The sequence below is a fragment of the Schistocerca nitens genome, chromosome 10, assembly GCF_023898315.1.
Source record: "Schistocerca nitens isolate TAMUIC-IGC-003100 chromosome 10, iqSchNite1.1, whole genome shotgun sequence".
Taxonomy (NCBI): domain Eukaryota; kingdom Metazoa; phylum Arthropoda; class Insecta; order Orthoptera; family Acrididae; genus Schistocerca; species Schistocerca nitens.
Genome location: NC_064623.1, coordinates 55764191 through 55792048, shown reverse-complemented (window position 1 = coordinate 55792048; position 27858 = coordinate 55764191). Strand labels below are relative to the sequence as shown.

Below are 27858 nucleotides of genomic sequence, written 5' to 3'. Positions count from 1 at the left end.
TTGAAGGAAACAAAGTAGAAATTTAGAAAGAGAATTAAAGTTTGTGGAACAAAAATAAATCGTTTTAGGGTTGGTGGTGACATTGTAATTAGGTAGATTTACTCAATAACTACTGAGCAAGGGCTGAATTGAGTTTGGGGAAAAAAGGAAATTTATGGCACACCCTGAGTAAAAGAAGTAATTGACTGATAGATCCCATCCTCAGGAAAAAAAAAGGATCATGAGTTTTATTATGGAAGGAAGTGTATTTTTCTTTGGGGTGAGGGTGGGGGGATAAAATTATACAGGGAGACAGATTCAAATTTTGCAAGCATGTTGAATTGGGTGGAGAGGCTCACACAGGAGAGACCAGTGTGGAGAGCTGCAGCAAACAAGACCACATCTACCTAATAATAATAATAATAATAATACAGAAGAAAACAGGAGAAAAAATTGAAAAATACACCCAACTGGCTGAGGAAGTCGAGGACATGTGGCATCAGGATAAAGTTGACATTATACCAATTACACTATCAACTACAGGAGTCATACCACACAGTATCCACCAGTACATCAACGCAATACAGCTACATCCAAACTTATATATTCAACTACAGAAATCTATAATTATTGATACATGTTCAATTACCCGAAAGTTCCTAAATGCAAAGTAACATATACCGTACAGTTAAAAGGAAGTCACGCTTGATCAAGGTCCGCGTCGCTTTCCACTTTTGACCAGACATGACGTCTGAGAAAACAAAGAATAATAATAATAATAGTAATGTCATCAATATGTATTATATGTTTTCTTTATTTTATAATCATCATATTAGCTTGTTTTAGTCACTGTGCTACTTTCCATTAGGAAAGGGGGGAAGCGGAGCAGAGCAGTCACTCCCTGTGTGGCTCCCATATCTTATCGATAAGTTAACACCGGTGACACAGCAGTTGCAAAAGACGCAGTTTGTTAAATAAACTACAGATCCTATGGAAAAAAATATTTTTACACTTTCTTGTTCACCTAAATGACCACTTAAAAGTTCAATAAACAGCTGGCGAGAAATGCCCTTTTTTCCACACACTTTGAAACACCGATATTTGTCATAGACTTCCCTTGTAAGTCATAACCTCTCTTGTAAGCTTAAGAATTCCTTAATTCAGTAATTTATTACATTTTTTCTCGGGTTTTCAGTCAAATAATAATGGTAAAAGTGTGCAATATTTCATCAAAAAATCAATTCAGTATTCAGACGCTGTGAAAAGAAAATGAAGCCCTTGAGATGTAACACACAGAAAAAGTGCTATAAGCAGTCACAGTTTAAAAAAAGATTTATTGTTTCGTTATTAATTTGGGCTAAGTGTTTCTCAGATGATAGCATTTTACTAGTTTCATCTATAATGTCAAAGAATGAAAGATCTTAAGAGTGTATAAAGCAGTCTCGCATTTATGGCAAAGGGACAGTAATGTACTGACATGCAAGGAATTAACATAAATTTGTACATGGTGGATGGATGGAATTCTGCTACTGCATTTTTATCTACAGTAACAGAGAAGTCCTAGCTGCACTTTTAGCAACATTATTCAGCTGTAAACTCAAGAACAATATGTATGTATGTTAGTATCTTGAAATACGGTATCTATACAAACAATATTCATTTTCAGTTGCATAGTTTTATAACTTCAGTTTGCATGTGCTTCTTCATGTTCATTCTACTTTTATCCATAAATATTTTTAAGCATCAAGTGTATTAAGAATGTTGCAGAGTATGTGATTTCAGGCTTTCTGAGCATATTCCAAAATTTTATCACGTGATCAGCCGAGTGGTGATGTCGTCTTATCACAATGTTTCAATTAGTTTCATACCCATCATTGTCAGGTGAAGTATCGGGATGCTGTGTACAGCGTATCTGTATAGCCGGTGGACTGCTGACCTCTTCAGTGGGCATGCCATTCGTGCACCTAAAGAAGAGGGTGATGCAATGGTGGTCAGGGGACACGGCCCTGGTGCAGGCATCACGTCCTGGTGTTTCTCCAGTCTATCTGCAGATGCCACTGCCATGGTGCAGCCATGTTTGTATCACCTCTTTGACAATAGTGTCCCAGAACCCTCTTGGCATTGCGTAGTCCATCACTTCACGCACAGATGAATGGTACAAAACTCGCTGAAGCATTGTGACAAGATGTCACCACAATTTGGGTGATCACTCGAGAAGATTTTGTCGTTGTTACAGAATATTATGTCATTTGTAGCTTTAATTTTGTCACATCTAAAAATGTTTTACATGTGTTATGAATGAAACCATTGTTTTACACTTTGATTTTTACCCTGATTTGAATACAAATTCACATCTTGCTTCCCTAAATGGCATACAATGACATTTTTTACTAATGAGTTAGAGATTATGTACTCTTAATTTTATTTTTCATTCTTGCTGGGACATGGTGAGACTGAACCAAGATAGAATGTACTGCTTAATTATTGGACACTTTGAATTAATAACATTAATTTGAGATTTTGGAAACCAATGTAATTGGATAGGTAAAACAATCTGCTCACCAAGCAATGGTAGGAGGACACACTTATAAAAGGTATTATGTATGCAAGCATTTGGATCCATTGGCTCCTTCTTCTGGCAGAAGATTCAATATACCCTGTTAGTCCTATTTGGCAAGGGACCCACACACATGCAATAACCTAGAGCCATTTGCGTGAGTGGTTTAAATGAATTTTCGACCAGCAAAAGTGCAGATTACAATTAGAAAGTCAGCAACTGAATACAGTATAACCCCACTTTTATGTTCCTGGAATTAAAGTTTTCCCGCCATTTACAACATTTTTTATCACTCCCATCAACTTTCCTACATCCACAATCTTAATTCGCACCCAATTTTGCATCAGCATATTTATATAATTTTCCCGCAATTTATGCTTTATAAAAAAAATGTTTGTGAAGAATAAAGTGACACTGGTATGATGTTGGACATCAAGCAGTGTTTACATATGGTATGTGGTTAAGTTTCTTGGCACCAAGGTGCTGGAGTTCAACCAGTAAACGTGTAAAAGTTGGAACAATTCGTGTCATACCTCCCACCACTGCCAAGCTCTACTTGGTGTGGTGGCTGACGGGGATATCATGACCAATCACAACCATTCCAAACACCATACTGCACGTGCATAATTTCATGATTGTTGTGATCGTCTTCACACCTTTGTCAATTCACATTTCACACGTTTCATCATTTGGCTACTTGTAGCGCTAGTTGACACCTTCACTCCCTCTGTGTTGCTCAAATGTTTTTGGTCTATACACGGTGCCAATTACCTATTTTTTCATGCTGAGCAAAACATATTTCAAGAATTTATTCTCGTTGTCAAATGTAGTATTTATGTGTGGTTGTTTTTTATTTAATGATGATACACAGAGACAGACAATGTGAAAGACGGGTCCAGTTCAAGAGACGCAGAACAACAAGAGCGACAGAACAACATGTATGTAAACACCACACAAAATACTTGCACTTGACAACAAGAAAAAATACATAAATGGTACAGTGTTTCATTATTTAAAAAATGAATGACAGCTGCAGGCTTTCCGAAAACATCGGTTATGATGTATGAAATTGAGTCAGATGTTTCTACTGCCCAGACAGTTATCTGTTACCATTACATTAGCAGTTTTTATTAGATAATAAACAAGTCCATGACAAGTATTTTGACACCTATTATGTACTTCTACAAATAGCGCGAAAAAGCGGGGATATCCTATATTTAACTTCTACAGCTTAAAACATTATTTTCCACATTTTACATTTTCCTGTATTCCACCCCATATTTTTGAGGTCCCTTGAAAAGTGGAAAAGCGGGGGTTCACTATATTTTTGTTTCAAATTCTGTATGCATATGTTTAGAAGCTCTACTCTTACCTTCTGTGTGGATTCAGAATGATGATCTGATGTGACAGGTTTCTAAACCTTCTGGCAAATACTGAGGCATATAATTTTTTATGTCAGTTTTGGTTTATTTTCCTCTACTGTAACAACCAGTGTTACGGCTTAATCATACAGTGAAGGCTTTTGTGGCCCGTGTTCTCTCCACTCAAAACTTCCAGGCTGAGACTGCCTCATGACATTTCGTCTCCAACTGCGGGAGACATCTTCCAAGGTGAAACGGCTGCTGCCACTAAGGCTTCAGGGGCTCTCACATTTAGAGAGCATATGGAGGGCTCCATCATATATCATATGGTGCTGACTGTATGACTATCTCTGCATGACATCATGATCCTCAGTTGAAAGTGATTGACTGTCATTCTATTGGCGCAAACTCAACATCAGTATTTTATCTAACTTCAAACATTCTTCTTTTCTGTTAAAAGTATTTTGGTGTTTATGAATTACTACTGCTTCTCTATACAAGCATACATGATAATGCAGTGTCCTTACCAAAACACTCATCTCACTGAATTTTATTTTGTGGTTCCCATCTCCAAAAACATGTTCTGCTACAACCAATTTATGTTATATCCCAAACAACAGATCCTTTTTTGTGCGTCTGTGCAGGATAAAATCATTTACAGTTGGTCTTCAATAAAAATGGATATGCTAGCAAGGAGATTGATTGAGCATTCCATCTAAGAAGAGAAGAAGCCAGGAGTACCAGCCACCTGGAAAAGTTTTTCTCCTGTCCATTAACAGAATTATGGATCATATCATGAAAGTTTTGGCCAAGCATGGGACTGAAATGATCTGTAGACCCACCAGGAAGATTAGTGAATATTTAAGAACGGCAAAAGGTGCACAGCACCCCCAGCAACATCTGGATATATAAAATTCCGTGCAGTTGTGAACAAATGTACATTGGAACCACGAAAAGCACCTTTGTAGCCAAATACAAAAGAACTGTCATTTGGGACATAACAAAAAGTGACTGTTAATAATTTTAATATAAAAGATGGTGGTTTGAAGTTAGATAAAATATGGACATAAACTTTGCGCTAATACAGTAGATTATTTTTAATAGAGAATGATGATGCCGAGCAGAGACAGTCGCACAGTTGGCATCACATGACATATGGCAGAGCTCTCTGTGTGCTCCATAAATGCAAGAGCCCCTCAAACCCTAGTGGGAGTAGCCTTTTTACCTTAGAAGATGGCTCATAAAATTGGAGACAAGTCAGGAAGCAGTTTTGTACATCAATCATGGCCTCTCAGCCCGGAAGTTTTAACTGAAGAGAGTGTAACACTTCATTCAATTGTCCGTCCCTTGGTTACAAATTCTATGAGCTGCACCGATTCAAGTAATTGTTTAGCATGAAACTCTGGGAATGTTCCCCCTCCCACCCTACTCCCCCCATGTGAGAGTTTATGGTGCACATTATAGGCTTTGACTGTATCGGAGGAAAGTTCAGTTGAGAAAACTGATTATTTTTGAGACAGAATTACTGTTCACTACCTATCTTAAGTAAGCGAAATGTGTAGTACTGCCAGTAGGTACACGCAAAAATGAAAGTTACATCTCGTCCTAGTTTTTGAAACTAATAGTTCCTTCCTCAGGAAGGAGACAGATAAAAGTTGTGAAGGATTAAAAAGGAAGGCAAGTCACTCAGACCCCAGGATGAGAGAGGCCCAGCTGTAGTTAGTTTGTGGGTACACAACGATGAAGAGGGTGGTGTCAGAGAGGGCTCTGTGGTGGAGCACATGACAAAATTGTGAATGAAGTTGTTCAATTTGTTGGTGTATCATCACGGGCTTTTCTTTGAAGTTTTGCCGATATTTTTCTTACTGCGGCTCAGGCCTGCCTCCCTGATATTTCTGCCAGGATTCCCACTGACCAAGTATTGCCATTTCTTCCACACCCTCATGAGGAGTGCAGTGCGCACTGCTGTCTTCAAAGACGACAGCAGCTGTGACCGTAGGGCCACACGTGTATACATTCCTTGATTGACAGACACCAGTGCATCCTGTCACACATTGACTGGCCTGCTAAATCATCCTATCTTAAACCCCCATAAAAAAATGTCTGTAACTGAATGAGCAGCAGGTGAAACGTAGCAGTCAACACCCCCACAGTTTGGTACAGTTCTTCGGTAAACTGACATGGGAGCGAGTCAGTCCCCACTCTCTGTACCCAGCTAAGTCACAAAAATAATGAAAAAAATTACAGGCCGATTTCTAATGTTACGCTGGACTTTCCACAGTGTGGAAGTGAATGACAACAAAATCCTTATGCATACATAGGAATGTTTATTTTCCACTAAATATTTGGGATACCGAAATTAGCAACTGATACAACTAAAGCAAGAAACACTCATCATCAGTATCTGTGTAAATCACCACTGTTGCACTGTACTGCTAGCAGGAAACTGATTGTTAGCCATCCTGTACGCGTGGGTAAAGCATTCTTCTGGGAAAGGCTACTTCCCCCACCAAGTGTTGCTCACTCGTTGGTTTACAGACTGTAGCTCTACAGAGTGAAATCATTAGCTGATTATGGTAGACTGAAGAAACTTACGGCTATTCTTGAAGCTAAATGCTGTTATACACAGTATTAGCACAATATCTCCTGTAGAGGACTAAATTTTTTGCCGACTGCTAACACCAAGGCTACAGGTTTCATAAGACTTCTTTGGGATAGTGAGAAATTCAAAATTGAAAAAGGAGCTGGACAGGGAGATTTCAGATCACAAAAATTACTCCCTGCAGACCAAGAGAAATGTTTCAAAACATTAATCTGTAAAAACTAAGATCTAGTACAGATTAATAACAGATAGTTGAGCCACTTTCAATTTGCTGATAACATTGTACTCCTAGATGAGACAGTACAATAACAGCGACGAATCACAAGTCGGCACACACAGCAAACCCATAAGCGATCGCCGGCCAAATACACGTCGTCCTACAAGATGACCAACTGACGACCAACCAAAATCGTCCCCACTCAAATGATGTGTGTCGGCAACTGTCGGGCGAGTCAGTGCAGTCCGGACCTCACTGCTGCCATGCCCAAACTAACTGCTGGCACGTTCCAACTGATTGGTTGACACACGACGGTCGGGAAGTAATAGCAGTCCAACAAAGATAATACGGCAGGGCTTATATGAATAAGCGCTACTGCTGCCGCTCATTTACAGGTAAGGCAGCAACTCAGTGACAGAAGTAACTGAAACTAACATAACAAAGTGGCAGTACAGCAAAAACAGGATGTTAAATAAGAGATGACATGAACACGAGCCACGCACAGCTCACCCACCTTTGACCCTTTTTTTTATGACATTCTTGACTGCCAATACGACACGTACGTTTCTTCTCTGCAGCCTTCTGGCGTCCGCTTTCGTCACCTGCTTCTTTCTGAATAGGTGAGAGCCCTTCACCATCTTAGCTTCAGGCACAGGTTTTTGTTCATTTTGACCTCAGCTCGTTCCCGAAGGATTCAATTCTCAAGCTGACCTATCGCTGCAAATTTCTCGAACTTCGCTCACAACTTGCGAATAGCATATTTTTGTACACTGATGGTTCCAAGTCCTTGAGCTCAATATAAAAGTTTAACTACAAATGGAAGAACTCCATAAAATGAGTTTGAAAATAGGCTTGTTAATCAGTTATTATATGACTAAAATAATGTGTTATCAGTACATTGAAAAGAATCTAGTACGAATTAACAACTAAGTACTGGGACCTGTTGACGAGTTTTTGTCTGTAGGGCAGTTAGCCAAGGACTTGGGAGGCAGGGGGGCATAAATAATAAGCAGGCCTGGAGTGCTTTTGGTAAACAAATTTGGATTTTCAAAACTTGAGTTTCTGATCTGTGCAAAAAGGAAAGTTTCCAGGCAGTGTGTCAGTTTAAAGCAGTTTGACACAGATTTTTAATCCAAAAAAGAACATTACAAAGCTGTGGGCTGCCCAGCAAGCGGTAGAGATGTGCGTGTTGGGATTTACTGGGAGAGACAGGAAAACAGACAGACAGGACTTCAGTGGAATACATAATTATGGCCATAATGAAAATTAAATGGAGGTGGTTGGATCTGGAGACAACTGCCTAATGGGAAGTGGGCACTTAACAGCAGAAAATATGCATGACCATGTATATCTGAAGACTGTAGTATTTGGAATGGTCTAGCAAGGGGACTGTGAAGACTTGGTCTTGTTGATTTTCTTCATGGCCAAAGTACACTTACAGTGTTTGTAGCTTTTCCATTGCATGCTGCTGTTGGTGATTCAGTATCATTGTTCGCAGCTGAGTGGATGACAGTATACGGTAGCCTGTGAGAATCGTTTAGTCTTAAAATGCAATTTGTCACAAATATTTTGCTGTTATTTTACAAGTATATCACAATTTCCAATGTTATGGTTAGGCTGGAAGCTAATACTTGAGTTTGAATTGCTGGGAGTGAAGCACAGTACCAGCTAACTTCATTTACAAATCATAAGAAATTACAAATGAGCAGTGTGGTTGGCTATCCACATCCAATTCATGATACGTTACGTTAACACAACGAATCATGAATTGGATGTGGATAGCCAACCACTCTGCTCGTGTGTGTGTGTGTGTGTTTTTTTTTTTTTTATTTTATTTTTTTTTATTTGTAAATGAAGTTAGCTGTTGTGAAAAATAAACAAGCTGGAGGTCATAAAATGAAAAACACTAAGTGAAGTGTAATTCTGTTGCCTACAGAAAAATGTGTCATCTCTATAAGAGCACTGAGGCCTCAAACTTGCCACTAGAGGGATATGGCCACACCCATTCGACGATTAACGACCACGTGCACGCATTGACCCACTGGACTCGGTAGTGCTGAAAACAGATAAATGGAACCTTCTGTTAAGAGCAAAGGGATGTAATGTGTTTCCTTACTCTGGAAGAAGTTCATGGAACAGAAATTCACTGAAGAAAGACACAGATATAGAGAGAGCATTATGTGTCCATTGCAATTTCAAAACTCAGTCTGACCCCTGGGGCAACGGCTGCCACTGTGACTCACTGTTTGTAGCTGAAGTGTTTTCACTAGACGCTCGACATTCATTGGAAGTATGACACTGTTTTGCAAAGAAATGTTTGTTGTCTTTGTTAGTTGATCACATAACTGTTTACAACATTTAAGAGAATGTTTTGAGTTCGATGTGACAGGAGATGGTCAGCTGAAGAAAATTGTGATGAGTGATGAGATATCGGTATCTGACCCAAAAATGAGGACAGAATAGCAGGCAATGCTGTGGCATTAGATCACCTTGCTCAACAAATCAAAAGAAGCATGCCACAAAGATCTTGGCTATCATTTTTGGAAGAGGCTAAAGGACAAATGCAAGCCCCTAGAAGCATGCATAGCTAGAGGAAAAGCAGATCCTACATATAGGGAAATTAAGGAGGCCTATGTAGATAAGAAACCAACTGCCTTGCACCGGTGGTTAGAGTGGTTTCCATCAGATCACCGAAGTTGAATACTGTTGGGCTTGGCTAGCACTCGGACAGGACTGTCCGGGTCTGCTGAACTCTGTTGACAAGCAGGGTCTACTCAGCCCTTCTAAGACCAGCTGAGGAGCTACTTGATTGAGAAGTAGTGGCTCCAGTCATGAAAGCTGACAACAGCAAGGAGAGCGTCCTGAACACACGCCCCTCCATATCCACATCCAATGACACCAATAGGTTGACGACGACACTGTAATTGATTTGTATTATTGGGCCTTCCAAGGCCTGTTCCAGTGGAATTTAGTTTGGTTTATTGTAGTGTAGTTAGAGATAAAAGAAGAAGCTGTTTGAGTATTAGGAGCTCAGATGGAAAGGTGGAAGAAATATATAGAGCATCTATATAAAGGGAACAAACTTGAGGACAGTGTTATAGAAAGAGAGAGTAGGTGAAGATGAGATGGGTGAAATGATACTGCATCAATAATTTGATAGAGCACAGAAAGACCTAAGTGGAAACAAGATCCCTCAAGATGGGCAAAATACCTCAAACTTTGGGAAAATGTAGCAATTCTATTTCCTAAGCAGGGAAGTGCTGCAGGTACGAAAACTGTTGAATCATCAGTTTAATAAGTCAGGGTTGCAAAATAATGACACACATTGTGCATAGGAGAATGGAAAAACTGGTATAATATGACCTTGGGGATGATCAGTTTGGATTCCGAACAAATGTAACTAGAGGTGAGGCAATACCAAGCCTTAGACTTACCTTAGAAAATAGGTTGAAGAAATGCAGAACTACACTCATAACATTTAGAGATGTAGAGAAACCTTATGACACTGTCTGAAATTTTGAAGATAGCAGGGATTAAATACTTATACCTAAAGGTTATGTAAATTTGCACAGAAACCAGACTGCAGTTTTAAGAGTCAAAGGAAGTGAAAGGAAAGCAGAAGTTGAGAAGGGAGTGATACCGGGCTGTAGCCTATCACCAATGTTATTCAGTCTGCACATTGAACCACCTGTGAAGGAAACCAGGGGAAATTTGAGATTTCAGGGAGCATAAGTACAAACTTTCTTTTTTAGTGATAACATTTTAATTCTGTCAAAGATGGCAAAGGGCTTGTAAGAGTAGTAGAATGTAATGGATGATGTGTTGAAAGGAGATTATGAGATGACCATAAATAAAACTAAGTTAATGGAATGTAAGTGAATTAACCAGTCAGTGCCGAAGGAGTTTAGATTAGGAAAGGAGACACTAAAAGAAGTAGTTGCATTATGCTATTTGGGCAACAAAATAACTGATGGTGGCCAAAGTAAGGAAGATATAAAATGCAGACTGGCAATAACAATTAAACCATTTCTGAAAAAAATGAATTTCTTAACATCTCGTATAAGTTCAGCTGTAGTCTTTTCGGAAGTTATTTTTCTCAAGTGCAGCCTTGTATGGAGGTGAAATGTGGTCAGTAGGCAGTTAAGACAAGAAGAGACTAAAAGCATTTGACATACGGTGATATAGAAGAATGCTGAAGATCAGATGGGTAGATTAAGTAACAAATGAGAAGGTACTGAATCGAATGGGAGAGAAGAGAAATTTATGGCATACCTTGACCAAAAGAAGGGATTGGTTAATAGGACACGTGGTGAGCATTAAGGCATTGTCAATTTGTTGTTTGAAAGGGATAAAAAATATAATGGGGAACTAAAGCCTGAATACAGTAAGCAGGTTCAAATGGATATAGGTTGTGGTAGTTACACAGAGATAAGACTTGCATAGCATAGACTAATGTGGAGAGCTGCATCAAACCAGTCTCCTGGCGGAAGACAACACAATAAAGAATCTTGTTTGTGGATTTTGTACAGTGTTATAGGACAGTCATTTCTGAAGCATACTGAGAGGCATTTAGAAAACTGAGAAGAGCCATTCACAGCAAATGATGGAGGTTCTCGACTACTGGTATTGTGTTTTTGCATAACAGTGCCTGCCCTCACATTGCCTGACAAATACAGGAATTGTTGCAACTCTGTGAATGCGACATTTTTTTAACATCCACCTTACGGCCCAGACCTTTATATTCCAACGCCTTTCAGACATACATTGGAACAGCAATATTTCTTCTGATGTTTTGGCTGATAACCATTACAGCCAGTTCCAAGGTGAGTCGGAGACTGAATTAAAACCATCTGATGCAGTGATGTAGTGTGGAGCATAGGCGTGCATGTCAGAAATGACAGTAGTCAGAAGAGTATCAATCACAGGTAAAAGTTTGAGTCTAAGAATAATAACAAGCACTGAGTCAGTGAATCTGCATGGCTTACACATTGTGTGGTTATTTATTAAAATGGATGACGCATATATGGGAAACATTTCTCCAAAAATTGCCTGAATAATGAAGCAGCTTAAAGTGGGTGTGATCTTCCCGCTCAGCAGCCAAGATGGCAGCCCCTCTGGGGTCTTTGAAAAATGATACACTTTTTTGTGAAAGGCAGGTATATATCAAATTCTTTATCAGTGTGGTACTCTTACCAATTTTCTTGTACAGTGTGTACTGTTTGCCATAAGTAACTCTTTGCATATGGCAAATAGTACACACTATACAAGAGAAGTGCATTTGAACACCACTGACACACCTACTTTCTGCAGCCCTATAAATGTGCAGTGGGATTATGAGATAGTGAAGGTACTGTCATTGTCATATTGGCATTCAGTGGTCAAGAAGGCTCTAGAAATAAGAGTAGCAGACATCCTGCTCAACCGAGACAAGTGTTTCCAGCTCGACAAGCCATGGTAACCATTCACTTCATATCTGTGCTCTCAGAGGAATTGCTGTTCTGACTCTTCGCTGCTCAGCATTGCTACATGTGCCATCCATTTTAATAATTTATCCCAGAATTAGTAAGCACTGTGGGTTTGCTGACTTGGTGCTTGATATGTTTTATTCTTGGCCGCATGAAGTATAATCTGTAGCAGCCACTCTTGTGAAGGCTGTCTCTTGTCGCACATACATTTATTCCACACTACATCATTGTGTCGAGTGGTTTTAATTCAGTCATTGGCTTACCTTGATAATATCTGTATGGTTATCGGCTGCAATGTCAGAAGAAGAAACATTGGTGTCCATGGTACATGACTGAAAGAAGATGGAATATTTTATCTGCCAGAAACACTTCAAGAAACAGCTCAGACTTGGTTCCAGATGGTACCTACCCCTTCATGCACATGAGAAGTGGCTTGGTTCCCATCACTTTAACTTTGATATGTTGTCATGGAATCATTGCAATCTAAGATGGCAGTATTTTAAATAGAGGGAATTTCTCATCTTCTTACAAAGATGATAAATGTCAAAATATGAACAGTGATCTTAGCTTTAACTCTTCCAGTATTTTATATGTAGGCTAATGAAGATATATTTCTGAATAGCTCACAGAGTTGCTTTAACCAGGGGAAACAGAGCTTTCAATTAAAAGTTGTTGGAATATCTGTTCAATTCAACAGATTTGGAAAGTACGTAGATCAAAACATGGCTGTGCTGACAAATTTAAGTTCACATTTCACTTGCAAATACATCACATTCAGTGAGGATAAGAATATGCACTGTTCTTCATCATCATCTCATCCCCATCGACATGCAAGTCGCTGAAATGGCATCAACCAAAAAGACTTACATCAGCAACCGGTCTACCGACAAGAGGCCCAAGCCACACAACATTTCATTTCATTCAAGTAATTCTACTATGTTTCCTTTATTGAAATTGTTTTCTGGCTAAGTTTATTCTCTGTGAATCATTGTAAAGTGCCTGTAGATGTGTATCTTGTTGTACCAGTTACTAAGGTTTTTTTTTTCTGTTCCAGTCACATATGGGACACAGGAAGCGTGATCATTTAGATACCTCCGTATGATTGTAATTAGTTGAATCTTGTCCTCACAATCCCTTTGCAAGCAGTACTGGGGGGTGATATATTCCTAGAGTTGTTATTTAAATTTGGTTCTTGAAACTTTGTGAATAGGTTTTCTTGGAATAATTTACATCTGTCTTAAAGAGTCTGCCAGATCAGTTTCTTCACCATCTGTATGACACTCTCCCATGGTCAAACTAACTTTTGACCAATCGTGCTGCCCTTACATGTATACATTCCGTATCTCCTGTTAGTCCTATTTGGTACAGGTCCTACACACTTGAGTAATGTTCTAGGATGAGTCTCAAGAGTGTTTGGCATGCAATCTCCTTTTCAGACTGCCTTCCCTTCCCTAGTATTGTGCCAGTGAACCACAGTCTGCCACCTACTTTACCAGCAACCGAGGCTTTCTGACCATACCATTTCATATTCCTACTAATTGTTACAGATAGGTATGTATATGAATTGACCAATTCCACCTGTGAATCATCGATATTGTAGTCCTAGAATGTTTTCTCATTTTCTGAAGTGCACAGTTTTAAATTTCTGAATATTTAAAACAAGTCAACAATCTTTGTTCAACATTGAAATCTTATCACAATCCAATTGAATATTTGTGTTGCTTCTTTCTATCAGTATTTGACTACAGATCAATACATCATCTCTGAAAAGTCTGAAGTTACTATTAATATTGCCCATATAGTCATTAATATACAATATAAACAGTATGGGTTCCAAAATACTTCCCAGAGGCACACCCGAAATTACTTCTACACCTGTCAATGACTCCCCATCCCAGGTGACATGTTGTGCTCTCCCTAGACACAAATTTTGCTTGGTACCCTATATGATCATACTTTTGATAATAAGCGTAGATGTTGTACCAGGTCAAATGTTTTACAGAAATTGAGGAATACTGCATCTAACTGCTGCATTGATCCATGGCTTTCAGTATGTTATGTGAGAAAAGTGTGAGTTGGGTTTCATACAATTGATGTTTCCAGAATCCATGCTGGTTGCCATGGAGGAGGTCAGTCTGCTCGAGATACCTAATTATGTGAGAGTTCAGAAGAGACAGCCATATCAGTGAAACTGACTTTTCTTTTTAAATCATCTGTATGGTGATGTAGGTTAGGGTCCAAGGTATCATGCCCTGCACCCGTTCACCCTTGTGAGCCCTCATTTGCTTTTAATCCGTGGGAAGAAGAAAAAATTCAGAATTTTGTGTGATGCGCTACAGCTTTAAAAATAAGAACATTAAACAGACTGGTTGTGGGTTCACATCTCTTCAGGCACTTGTAAATTTTGTGTTTTAAAAACTTTATTGAAATGACTGATCATTATTTTTATTCAATTAATTGGTTTAAATGTAATTTTTTATTTCTATTCCTTTGTCACATCATTTTAATCATTGTATTAACTTTTTAATTTGGTCTCATTTTTTCTCCCTGTTATTCTTTTAACTTGTGATATTTGTGCCTGCAAATTTAATTATTTTTGTGTATCTTTCATAACATTTGAACATTTGAAAATGTTGATCTAGCTGTTAAAAACAGAAGATGAAATAATGTATTCACATTGATCTTGCAATGGTGCCAAATTTGTATTTCTCATCACAAGATATACATTTTTATGGTAATCTTCACACAGACATTTAAAACATAAATTCTCATTGTACCATGGACAAAATAATGTAGAAGGGTTAAATGAAAGAAAGGAATTTCCAGTAAAATGAGGAAAAACATCATGAATGCAGTAACATGGACAAAAATATAAGATGATGAAATGGAGTAAATTGAAGCGAAGTTATTACATAACAGTAATTCAAATCATGTGACCAAAGATTCCAAGTAGGAAATAAACGAAAGGAAGAAAAATAACAGCTGACAAACAAATAGAAACAAAAAAAATACATTAACATCAATTAACTGAATAAAAATAACGATCAGCCTCATTTTGTTAAAGATTTAGAGATAACAAATTTCAAAGCATGTGAAGAGATACAAACCACAACATTTAGCATGTGAGGAATTTACCTTTAACTGTTATGCTACCAGTCTGTTTAATGTTTCTATTTTTTTAAAGCTACAGAGCATCATGCAGAATTCTAAAAAAAATTTTTTGTTGATTACTCACAAATGAGGGCCCATCAGAATGAATGGCTACAGGGTGTGAACCTTGGACCATAACCTACATAACTGTATAGATGATTTCAAAAGGTGATTCCACTACTGGGGACCTCTCCTTGTAAGATTCTGCAACAAACAGATGTCAAGGTTATTAGAATGTAGTTTTGTGGATCACTTTGCTACCCTTCTTGTAGACAGGTGTGACCTTTGCTTTCTTGCAACCATGGGGCATGTCTTTTTGTTTGAGGTATCTACAGTAGATTATAGTTACACAACTGTGCAGGAACAGTTTAATACATCAAACTCTGATCAGGGTGTATAAGTGGACAATGAAAGAAAATTGCCAATTTCCCGGTTAAAAATACACTTTTTCCATGTTAAGCGACTGTATACTTTTCCTCAGAAATGTAAAACTTGTCAATCTTTTGAATGGTAATGGTTGAAACTCTTGGAAAGATCTTTGATGTGCAGCAACATGTCCGCTGCATATTTTCGTATTACAAAAGTATAAATTTGGATTCCACCAAACATGCTGTTACTTTCCGAAGCATTTAAATAGAGATTGCGATGTGCTTTTGTAAGCCAGTCATACCTCAAGTCACATGATCTCGCCAGCCGATACAGCAGATATTCAGAGCATAGGACACGTGATGTAGTCAGCCAATAGCATTGTCACTGTTAAGTAGTGCATACACTCAAATAGGAAAAGTGAATGGTTTAAATTAATATACATAGTGATGCTACAAGAAAAGCAAAGCTTTCACATATAATATTGTTATTGACGATTGATAAGCTGCAAGAGAAGCTAAACTTTCACGTGTAATATTGATCTTTTTTGCGCGTGTTACACTTTAAGATACATCACACAGATGTGCCAGTGAAATTTTGAATAACAACATAAATGTCTGATTTTCTGGGTTCGAAATTTTTCTAAATGGTCATCCTCGAAGAGTTGATTTTTAAATGAGAGACAAATGCTCTGAGAGTTTAGAAATTCATTGCACACAGTTCATCTTGTGTAAAAGGAAATTTACTTTGAAAGTAATGCTTTTCAATCAATCATTCGCAATATTTTTCCGCGACCAGTTAGAAAGAGGTTCCTTTCAGCAGTTGCCAGAGAGCACCAGATAACAGGCATCACCGCCCTTGTGCCGCTACGATAACACAGGAAGCCCTTAGGTTCGCTGCTACGGTCGCAGGTTCGAATCCTGCCTCGGGTATGGGTGTGTGTGGTGTCCTTAGGTTAGTTAGGTTTAAGTAGTTCTAAGTTCTAGGGGACTTATGACCTAAGATGTTGAGTCCCATAGTGCTCAGAGCCATTTGAACCCTTAGGTTCGTACGAGTAAAACATTATTAGATCTTACATTATGTCATAAAGAAACAAGACATCAGAGGATATTCCAAGAGCATCGGAATTTCGTGAACCATACTAAAATGCATAATTCAGCTTAAAGTGCACATTCGTATTTCCAGATTTGGTTGTAAATTTTCTTGGAGTACCATACAGTATTATCTAATATTTGGTTCTTTACTATGGTATAATGCCGTACTTGCTAGAAGATGAAAACATGATCTTTTGAAATGCAGCGAACAGTTGAAACTAGCCAGTAGTGTTGAATTAAACACTTCGTTTCAAATAAATTGACAGCCTTATCGGAAAAGATTAATAAAAACCATATCACTTTAGCAAATCGACAAAAATAACTTCATTATTCTGCAAGAAGATTAATGCTTGACTGAAATTGCCGCCTGGTGCAGATACCTCGGTTTGCTCCCAGTGGATATGGCAGCTTGTGCGTGCCAGTAAAATTTTTCTGGGAAGCATCTTGCTGCTTGCTGCTACTGCTTATACAGCTAACCACCACATTCACTAGCCCAAAGCAGGAGAAGATACTATACATGCATGATCAACAGCGCATGTGCATGGGCCCGCTCGCAACTGCACACACAAATTTAATGTAAAAAGTTGTGATGTCATGCTCATCGGAGGCAATTTGTTGTTATGAAGTATTGCATAGTCTTCCTGCATAGTCTTCCTAAAGGCTTTGACACATTTTGCTGCTGGCATATGAGTACTGTTTCTTTGTTGTTGTATCTGGCACATTTCCTTTGCAACTTAATTTTTTTTTATTGCTGCAGTATTATTCTGCAGTAACGGGACACAGTAATATCCTTTGTTAGAGTATTATTTCTTACCACTCAAAATTACGAAAATTTAACTGAAAACTAAAACAAAAAAAATCCTGGGACTCTAAAAAATTCCCGGTTTTCTCCCGAATGAAAAAATTTCCGGGTTTTTCCCAAGTCTCCCAGTTGTCCCAGATCGTATATACCCTGTCTGATACTGAGTTGAATGTTTTTCACAATGTAAGAACACCCATTAAATATTAACTGTCAGCAAGGAAGCTGCATGTAACCATTTCTTCTACACTGGCTGTTGGGAAGCCCTCAGAATCAGTGAAGGCGATGGCCACATTCACAGTTGTGTGCCCCACAATTATAGTAAGTTTGCCACCAGCTTCACACTACATGTCATTGCCCCTCACAATTTGGAAGCCTCTGCAAATATTTATAGCGAGCAATTATGAGCTCAGAAAAGAGCACCACCTTACGAAAATATTTCGCACATCCTTATAAAAGTTTGCAGTATGCCGTGTCTTGGAGCCCTCATGTTGAAGAAAATATATTTTTTGTATTGTTTGCACATAATTTTCTATTTAAATATTGGCTGACTGGTTTCTGGCTTTGACCATTTTCACAAGCATTTGCCAAATTTGTTACACCATGACACACATTGAACTCCAATAAGATCAAATTCTCCGTTACATATTACACATAGTTGTATAGTTGTCACATGAAGCTGATCATACTGGATAATGAAGATCTGAGCTACACCTGAAGTGTGATGACATAAATAGAACTGCCAACACCATGTATACCCCAAATACAAAATATGTGACGTACAGAAATGGGCAGAGCCTGAAATTAGTCAATATTCAACATCCATCCTTGTTTGTATTGTGTAGGGGTCACTTTTTTTTTACAAAAATTTGTTTATTCACAAGGGTGTTTATGATCAAAATGCAACACATCTGCTCACAACAAATATTTCAACTCACTAGTAACAGTTATTGTTGTCAGGTAATTTGCCCTATTTGTGTCATTAATCTCTCTCTCTCTCTCTCTCTCTCTCTCTCTCTCACTCACTCACACACACACACACACACACACACACACACACACACACACACACACACACATACAAATATATATAAACATTTAGTGTTAAGCATTAACTTATGACATGCACATGATGTATAGAATGTGTAACTAACTCGTCTCCAAATTTGCTTTTTATCCTAGGTGACCAATGACATCAAAGTGCTATTACGTTACAGCAGTCTTGGTTCCAACGTACACATCAGATGGAAGCTGATTGTCAACAACATAGGCACTGGCGTGAAATGGTTTTATGAAAATTGTGCAAAGCATTGCTCACTTTGCCTCCAATTTTAATCCACTGGTATTTAGTAAACTGTCGTTCTGTCAGAGCTTAAATGCTTCATACACTTTTCACCTGTCATGGGCACATTTGTGCCTTTATTTCCTGTCATGTATTTGACAATATCTGTAAAGACTTGTTATTGAAATTTTGCCCTGTAGTGGTGTGGAGTAAGATTATTTTTATGAATTATTACCAGTTCGTAAGCACTGAAGTAACTGCAGGTAGATAACAAGATACCATTGTTATATGTGATATTTCTGATAGAGACAATTCATTTTAGCTTTTTAAAACTGTCATAGGAGGTTTATCACAGAACTTGTTCACTCACTTATATCTGTGGAATGGACTGATGTTAATATTTGGTTCAGTTTTAGGAAATTTGTGTGTATAGAGAATGTCTCTTCATGTACAGTGAATGCCCATGATTCTCATGGGCATTGCAGAAAGTGATGTACTTAAGTGTGTGCACATGTGCAAAATCTCGCATAGGTATTGATATAGTCAAAAAGTGATAAACAAACTAGGATATGTTAAATTGTGACATTGTTTGAACTGTGGTATCAGTTTTAGTGAATGTTTCCTTCGAATTTGCTTCAATTTCGTGATTCTTGAAGGTGTCTGGAAAGTTACAGCCCGTCTTTTTGGATCTGCTGCTACTGGTGAAGATATTTGTCAGTAATGTGAATTGTCATATGTTTAAAATCCTTTTCTCGTCATATATGGATACAAAGGTTCCAGCTGTGAATTGGGGTTGCAACAGATTTAATTGATGTTGGTGCATTTTGTTGCTGTGATTCCTAAAAGATATTTTTTACATTTGTTGATATCTTGTATATGTTTGTTTGTTGTCAAAGCAGAGACTGTTTTAAAATGAGAGGAAAGTAATTTTAGACTGAAATATGTGTCATTTGTTTGGTTTTCAACCAATGTCGGATACAAGAAGCTGATATTAATCAGGAAAGATTCCATGAGTTTTTTTTAATGCTGTTTTGTTTGTGTACTAGACAGTTTTGGTGTAATCAAAAAGAAAACATTTTAAGCATTATTTGTAGCTTGCTTGTAATAAAGTTTCATATTCATTTTCCTTGTAATCTGAAAATTATTGACAACATGGCTACAGTTATTTATGCGTACAGTTGGTGACATTTTAGCACTGTCACACACAAATCATTTAAAAGTTTTTTCCTTCTGGGCAGACTCCTTGAGCAGTTAACTTTTTCAGTGAGTAATACAATTTCTGAGAAATCTTGTTTTAGTGCTCATTTCAGATGGCTAGGGAAAAAAATCTTGAGTCAGGTCTTTTTGGAAGAACACTTTGTCTTCATTGTGCCTGAAAATATTTTTGTCAAACGTGAGAGCTGTAGTTATAAACGTAGCTTGCTCAAATGTTACATTTGTCCTGTCTGAATAATACAAAGCTTTTCATAAAAGTGGCAGATGTAATTACATTGTAAAACTAATGAATAAGTATTTTCTTGGCTTACAAAGATTGTTCTTAACAGTTTTTCAAGAATCTGTATTTTGTTAGCATCAGATGTGTGTACTGTTTCCTTGTAAAAAGAAAAAAGTTGTTTAGTAAGTAAGCTCATAGTGTCACTCCTAATCTATTGATTCTTTTCAGTGTCTTGTTTCTCAGTGAAGTAGTGCTACATTTGAGATTTCCTCCCATATCTTTGGGAATCTATGAGACTCAGTAAGGCAAGAAAAGATTAATTCATCAGTTTTTGTAATTTTTATCAATAAGGAGGAGTAATATGTGTAGAAACAAACAAGCAATAGTTAAAAATCATCCTGAGTTATGTAAATACAGTATAAGAATTAGAATGGTAATGTTAATAGCTCTTTACTTTTTTTAAAGAGCAGTATCAAATACATTTCAATGAAAATGATTTGTAAATATATAAATATGTACGTATACACCAACCGCATTTGCGGTCGAGTAGTAGCACCATTATTTTTGACCTGTGGGAAATGGTATTCATTGAAATCTTGTCTTAACTAGGTCGGCATTTTGGGCTGTAAAGCTGCTGGAATGTGGTAGAATTTTGAAATGTTACAAGCAATTAAAAAGCTTCATATTTATTTATCTCTCTAATATTTCATAATTCCACTTTGTAAAACCTCTTTGTTAGTGAAAGTCATTTTCAGTTAAGTGTTTCTCCCCACTTCAGTTCTCTTCCTTTAAATTTTGTTTGGCAGTCTGTATATGTAGTTTCCCCCCTTTTACAGTGATGCCCTTCAGCTAATAATACCAGTACTTCTTCGCTTTACTGTGTAAAATATATTGTGTTAATCTAAATTTGTATTATCAGTCATTTTAGAATATTATGAGCAAATGTGTGCACATAGAACTTTTGAGTCCTTACTTGTGTGAGTACTCACCATCTCACTTGTACATCTTTACAGGCAGCAGAAGCCTTCCATTGGAAGCGCTGTTAACTGAAATTGTCCTCTCACTGAATACAGTCCAAAACTTGTATTATTAAGCTGGCTTCCAGTGTGGATTTGCCAATGAAATTATTCAGTATAGATGATGTCAGCACAAACATCTAAGACTTTTGTTTATCTGGCAGCTTTAAAGACCAGGACAGCCTGAAATGCCATTTGGCTCCAAACACTGATAGTTCTGGAAATTCTGTATTTATATTTTTGTGACAACTTACCATGATATGTGTGTAATCTCCAAAGTATCTTCCTTAAGGCAAGTGCCTTGTGAATTTTGTTTGCACACAAGTGTGTTAAAGCCTTCTAAAGCACTTATTGTGTCCATATTTAAAACAGATTTATGAAGGCTTAGGAAGATTTCATATAAAATTTCTTTGAAGTTAAAAATAAGTACCTAACAGTAAACCAATATGATGAAGCATGCAATTCCTAATATATGGCAAGTCAATACATTACTTGTAATCCGCAGTATTTGGAGTCAGAAAGTGGTAATTAATTATCCATAGCAACTAGAACAACCAGTAACTTATGTATTTAATAAAATAATATTTTAAAAACTATGGAACAGAGTTGTGCTAACACATATCTCAGTCTGCATTGATGTACCTGGTTTGTTACGTTAATACAGACGTGGTACAACTCAATCTACCTATGAGAAGGAAACTGTTTCTAATTACAACTGTGGGCATTAAATGCCCTTTCCATTCAGTCATGGAAATAAGAAGTGCAGCGAAGTGCTATGATCTCTACAGGGTGAGCTTCAGGAACAATATTTCAGTTTTTTCAGAGAAAAGATAATTTTATGGAATATTTTATCTATATAATGAAATTTGTTCAGAAAATTGGGTTACAAGCTAAGTAATCTTAATTTTAGATACTAGCTGACTGTTGATAGATTGGGTTGTAAATGTGTGTTTCATTATATTTTTTTTTACTGTTGGTTACCATTTCCATAATGCCGGTAGTTAAAATAATGTTTCTTTTTTTTTACCATTGTTATTTGTACCATGTACCAGGACTGCATAATCACTTATTAATGTTTGCACGTGTTGTTCCATTGCTATTGCAGGCAGATGTTAAATGAACCGAAAATACCTATTTTATTTTTAAAGTTTTTTGACCATCTTAATAATTATGTTCAATGAAAAGTGCACTTGTTTCGAAATGCCTGTAAAAAGAATTATATTTTTGCATGTAGTGTTAATTATGTCAGGTTCATCATAATAGTGCCTATTTATCACATACTGTACCTTATTTTATGATCTACCTTTACCATTTTTCAAAAGAAATTAAAGTTTATAATAAATACTATTTAAGTTATAGACAGAAAAGTGTCTCAATTTATTTGTGTGTGTGTGTGTGTGTGTGTGTGTGTGTGTGTGTTTCACTTGTGGCATGCTGTTGGCTCTAAAAAATAGACCCGCACCTGAATCCACAAAAACTCTTGGAACTTACAGTAGTTTCAGACATCATATGGATCAATTCCCTGTTTTATTAGAGCAGAGAATTCATTATATAGTCTGTCATTATAAACATTACATTTGAAGTAGCAGAGATAGATTGTTACAAAGTGTTTGGTGTACGTCTGTGGCTATAACCATTTCTTGTCATATAAAAATTACTAATTTTGGTTAAGGTAAATCCTCTTGAAGAAAGGCAAACCCACATTTGTAGATTCAGAAAAAGATTTTCACAGTACTGGCTAGGATACACTCTTCATAATTCTGAAAGTTATCAACGATAAAATACAGGGCAAAACATTGTCTGTACAGTAACTAGATTGTGTTTCTAAAAGTCCCAGGACATGGAAGGGAAGCATTCATTCAGAAAGGGGTGAAGTAGGGTTGTAGCATACCCTCTTGTTATTCAAACAGTAATAGAGCAAACAGTAGTAAACACTGGGGAGAAATGTGGAAATGGAATTAAAGTTCCGGGAGGAGAAACAAAAACTACGAGTTTTGGTATTGACATTTTAATTCAGTCTGAGATGACAAAGGACATGGAAGACAGGTTGAATGGAATGGATAGTATCTTGAGAACAGGTTGTAAGATGAACGTCAACAAAAGTAAAACAAGGACAATGGAAGTAAATCAAGTGATGCTGAGGGAATTAGATTAGATATGAAATGCTGAAAATAGAAGAGATATTTGGATAGAAAAACAAAGCAGCAACAGGAATAAAAAGGATGTGAAAGGTAGACTGGCAATGTAGAAAAATATAACATCAGATAAAAGTCTTAGGAAAACATTTTCTGAAAGTTACAGGACTATATAAAAGTGAATGTGGATGCTAAAAAGTACAGATAGAGTAAAAGTAATTAATGGCATAATTTGATTAAAAAGGAATGGGATGCATCCTAAGCCATCATGGAATAGTTAATTTGGTGTTGGAGCGTTACAGGCTGGAATACAGTAAGCATATTTCAATGGATCCAGGATGCAGTAGTGACATAGATGTGAGAAGACGTGCACAAGGTAGACTAGTGTGAGGAGCTGCATCAAATGGGTCTTCACACATTATGACAACAGCAACAACTTGTCATTTTCATACATATTTTGTCTCTTCATGCTGTTCTGACTGACATAATTAAGATTAATATCCAAAGTGAAAAGTACTAACATATTAAAAGGTCGGTTCAGAAAATTCCAGAACATTTATAATTTCATGCCAATGGTGTGTTGGAGAGAAATGTGGTTGCCATCTTTGCACAAGCCTGTGTTTAATGTGTAATTGATGAAAGTTTGTTATGTGTCTGTTAGTTATTGTCCAGTACTGTACTGAGTAGAATGTTGAGTCATACAGTTTGCAAATTTCAAGATAGCATCGTCAAGAAGAGCAATGGGTCTCCATTAAATTTTGTGTGAAACTCAAGAAAACCTTTACAGAGACACGCCAAATGATGCAGAAAGCCTACGGTGATGAGTGATTAAGCTATACTCTGTATTACGAATGATTCACATGGTTTAAAAGTGGCCGGACGGAAGTTAAAGATGATCCTTATTCAGGATGCCCTTCGACGTATACCGACGTCACTCACGTCCGGAATGTCAACGAAATTGTGCGTGCGAATAGAAGACAGGCTGTCTGAGAGGTTGCAGAAGAATGTAACATTTCAGCTGGACCATATCATGAAATAATGAGACAGCATCGTGGAATGCATTTTTCTGCCAGGTGACTGCCTGAACTGCTACCTTCCCAAATTGCCAATCGGTCCCTCTGTCAGGTGTTTGGGAGGTGTGAACAGTTACCTAAGGCGAGTGTGCCCCCCTCGTGAAGGGGGACCCCAGTTGGAAGGATTGTGCCATCGGAGACACTGGCAATCGTGGGAGTTTTTCTCGCAATGAACCAATCATTTCACAATCGACGTCTACGAAACATAAACAATTCCTTCTGGTTTCACATACTGAAGACGGCCAGTCCTTGGCAATGGTAAATATGTTTATTATTTAGAAAGGTGTTGCTGCAGTTGCCGGCCCTATGAGAAATCCTGCTCTTGTTTACGGAATGGCTCTTTGCTTTTGGAGTCTACTTCTGGTTCTTAAGCACAAAAACTGCTTGCCGCATCACTTCTCCACGGCTGTACTGTTTGTGTTAAGGCCCATCAAACACTCTTTGTTTGGTGTTATTTACACTAGGCTGCTCGTTGGTCTGACCGAGGCCAAAATCCAAACATACCTCTCTGATCAGAGTGTCATTACCATCCTTCGGGTGACGAAATAGTAGATGCACTCTTCTTCTCACCTTTGATAGAGTGGTTCATCCGTCCAAGATCAAAGCAGGCTATGAGGTCCTCACAGTCTAATGGTACTTTCCAAATCTGATGTGCTATTACCAGTGTCAACATTTCAACCACACTCAAATGTCTTGTCAACACCTGGCCAAATATGTAATCTGTGCTAGGGATGCGCACGAGGGTGATTGTCCACCTCCTCCTCCTCCTCCTCCCTACTGTATCAACTGCAATGGTGACCATGCCACTTCCTCTCGAGATTGTCCTGTGTATCTCGATGAGTGAGCTGTCCAGGAGATCTATATAAAGGAAAAAGTTCCTTACCCGGTTACTCACAAGTTATTGGCTAGTTGCTAACCCTGTGTTCTACTGTCTGGCACTTTTAGTACTGTTCTTGCTACATCTCACTCCACAAAGGGCATAACGACACAGACATGCAACCTCAAATTCAGCTCTGAGGTCGTGAAATCGCCCAGTGTCATGGTAGCATTGCAGTCCCCTCGTCCAGCTGTGCAACAAGCTATCAAACTCTCGCCTCGTGGGGCGAAGTCACCAGCTACACAACTGGCAGGCCAGAAGGGACAAAACGAATGCTCCTGTGAAGACTTCCTATGTCCCTCCAGCCAACCAACGCCTAAGTCTTCCTCTGCTAACCGGAAAGGCTCGAAGAAGTCCAACAACGGCAAATGATCTTCGCCAACTCGAAGATCCTCTTTGACGGTGTTACCATGTGATACCTCGCCCGTCCGGCCACCGTATTGCTGGTGCACACCACCAACCGTTTTTCTGCATTGGACTTTGCAGGCCAACAGCGGAAGAAAGCCGACACTTCTGTTGACCTCATGGAGCAGGATCCTCCTGCCTCGGTGCCCTGTAGCAGCTAGTCTTCGCAGGCTGACACTCGGCAGCTGCCAAGGTGACACCACTTCATTTTTTCCTCATCATGACACTCTTCCAATGGAATGTTCACGGCCTTCAATCCAACAAAGAGGATTTATGACTGCTTTTAGAATTGCAGCGTCCACTTGTACTCTGCCTTCGGGAAACAAAATTGCGTACTCACGATTGCTTTGAGCTTTTGCATTTCTTCCTGGTTCATTTTGACCTTCCACCTGAGGTCTGCACTCCATCTCATGGGGGAAGCTTGCTGCTCATGTTGGATGACGTTCAGAGTCAACCCATCTTCCTGACTGACTGCCTTCAAGCTGTTGCAGTTTGCCTTTTCCTTCCTCACTTAACCTTTTCCCTTTGTACCATTTACATCCCTCCGTCATTCAGTGTCACAAGGGCCAACTTCCTCTAGCTTATTGGGCAGCTACCTCGCCCATTTCTGCTGCCCACCATCCCACTTGGGGTTGTCCCAGAACCTGTCCGAGAGGTGCCCTATTGGCTGTCCTTCTTAATCAACTTAACCTTTTCTGCCTTAAGACAGGAGCACCTATGTTCCTCTCAGATTCCTCGCACACCTATTCCCATTTGGACCTATCTTTCTGCACTGCCCATCTTGCCCATCATGTTGAGTGGTCCTTTCTGTCACCTGCTCAAGTGGTCATTTCCCGTGTGCTATCCGTTTGCTGACTCCTACCACATCTGTGTGCACTTGTAAATGGCAGCTTCCTAAGGCTGACTAGCAGCTTTACTCCTCCCTGGCAACCTTCAAAGAACAAGATTTCCCCAGTTGTGATGACCAGGTGGAATATCTCACAAACATTATCCTTATTGCTGCAGAACGTTCCATTCCCTGCACTTCCTCTTTACCATGTCGTGTCCCAGTGCCTTGGTGGACTGAGGCATGCTGCGATGCAATTTGCACATGGAGACATGCCCTCCGCCTTTTTAACCACCATCCTACGATGGTAAACTGTATTCATTATAAACAGATGCGTGCAAAGTGTTGTCGCGTTCTTCAGGATAGCAAAAGAGCTTGCTGGATTTCGTTCACTACAGTCTATTCACCAAGAGCTGGGACGAAACATAAACAGTGTCACATGAGTGACTACGCTCGTTTCCAGAGAAAGCATTCGGTGTTCACGTGATACGTAGGGGTGTGGAAAATCCTTGGCGCACGCTTTGCAGCTGGCGGCATTCGGCTGGCTGCCGAGCTGTCACAGCGGACCGTGAGAAACATGAGCAACAATGTACGAAATAAATTTAACAATAATGTTAAACTGAGTTCATTATGTCGAAGCAGATTTATTGTCATTCAGGTTGCTAACAAAACGCTCCAGTCAAACACAATTAATTGTTAATTTTAATAACAATACCAGTAATAATAATGATAAAGGACGAAACAAGGTTCACTCTGTCGAACTGTTTTCATTGAGGTTTATAACAAACCGCTCCTCTCCTCTATAATGCAGTCTAATTTCCACATTTGAGTTTCCACTTTTTCTACAACATGGAGGACACACTTGCTCCAGTCCTGTGCAGTCACTGTTCTTACTGCTTCTTCTAGCAGTACTTTAACTCCCGGCATTTTGCATGTTTCGTTTTTCGCTGCAACATAGCCTTTGATTCTGTCCACACTAACTCGATGGCGTTTAATTCACAGTGGTACGGAGGAATTCTGAGAACAGTTTTCCCTGCATTCTTCGCCATTTCATCTATTGCATATTCGTTGTGCGCTGTTCTGTGATTTTTAACTATACCTAAAAGTTCTTTCTTCAACATACCGTCTTCGAAATCGATGTTTTTAGATTTTAGCCACTCTGATATTTCGTGGTTATTGGAATTCGCATTGGTATTTTTTCTTTTCTCCGAGAATGGTA

General features: G+C 38.4%; 1 protein-coding gene across 1 annotated transcript in view; it reads left to right on the top strand.

Annotated features, from left to right (window-relative positions):
* Positions 1–22627, top strand: part of LOC126209861 (mucin-17) — a 154312-nt gene extending 131685 nt beyond the window's left edge. The window contains exon 18 of the mRNA XM_049938987.1: positions 18773–22627. The gene's annotated coding sequence lies outside the window, so the exon portion shown is untranslated. The remainder of the gene's footprint in view (positions 1–18772) is intronic.
* Positions 22628–27858: the final 5231 nt, after the last annotated feature.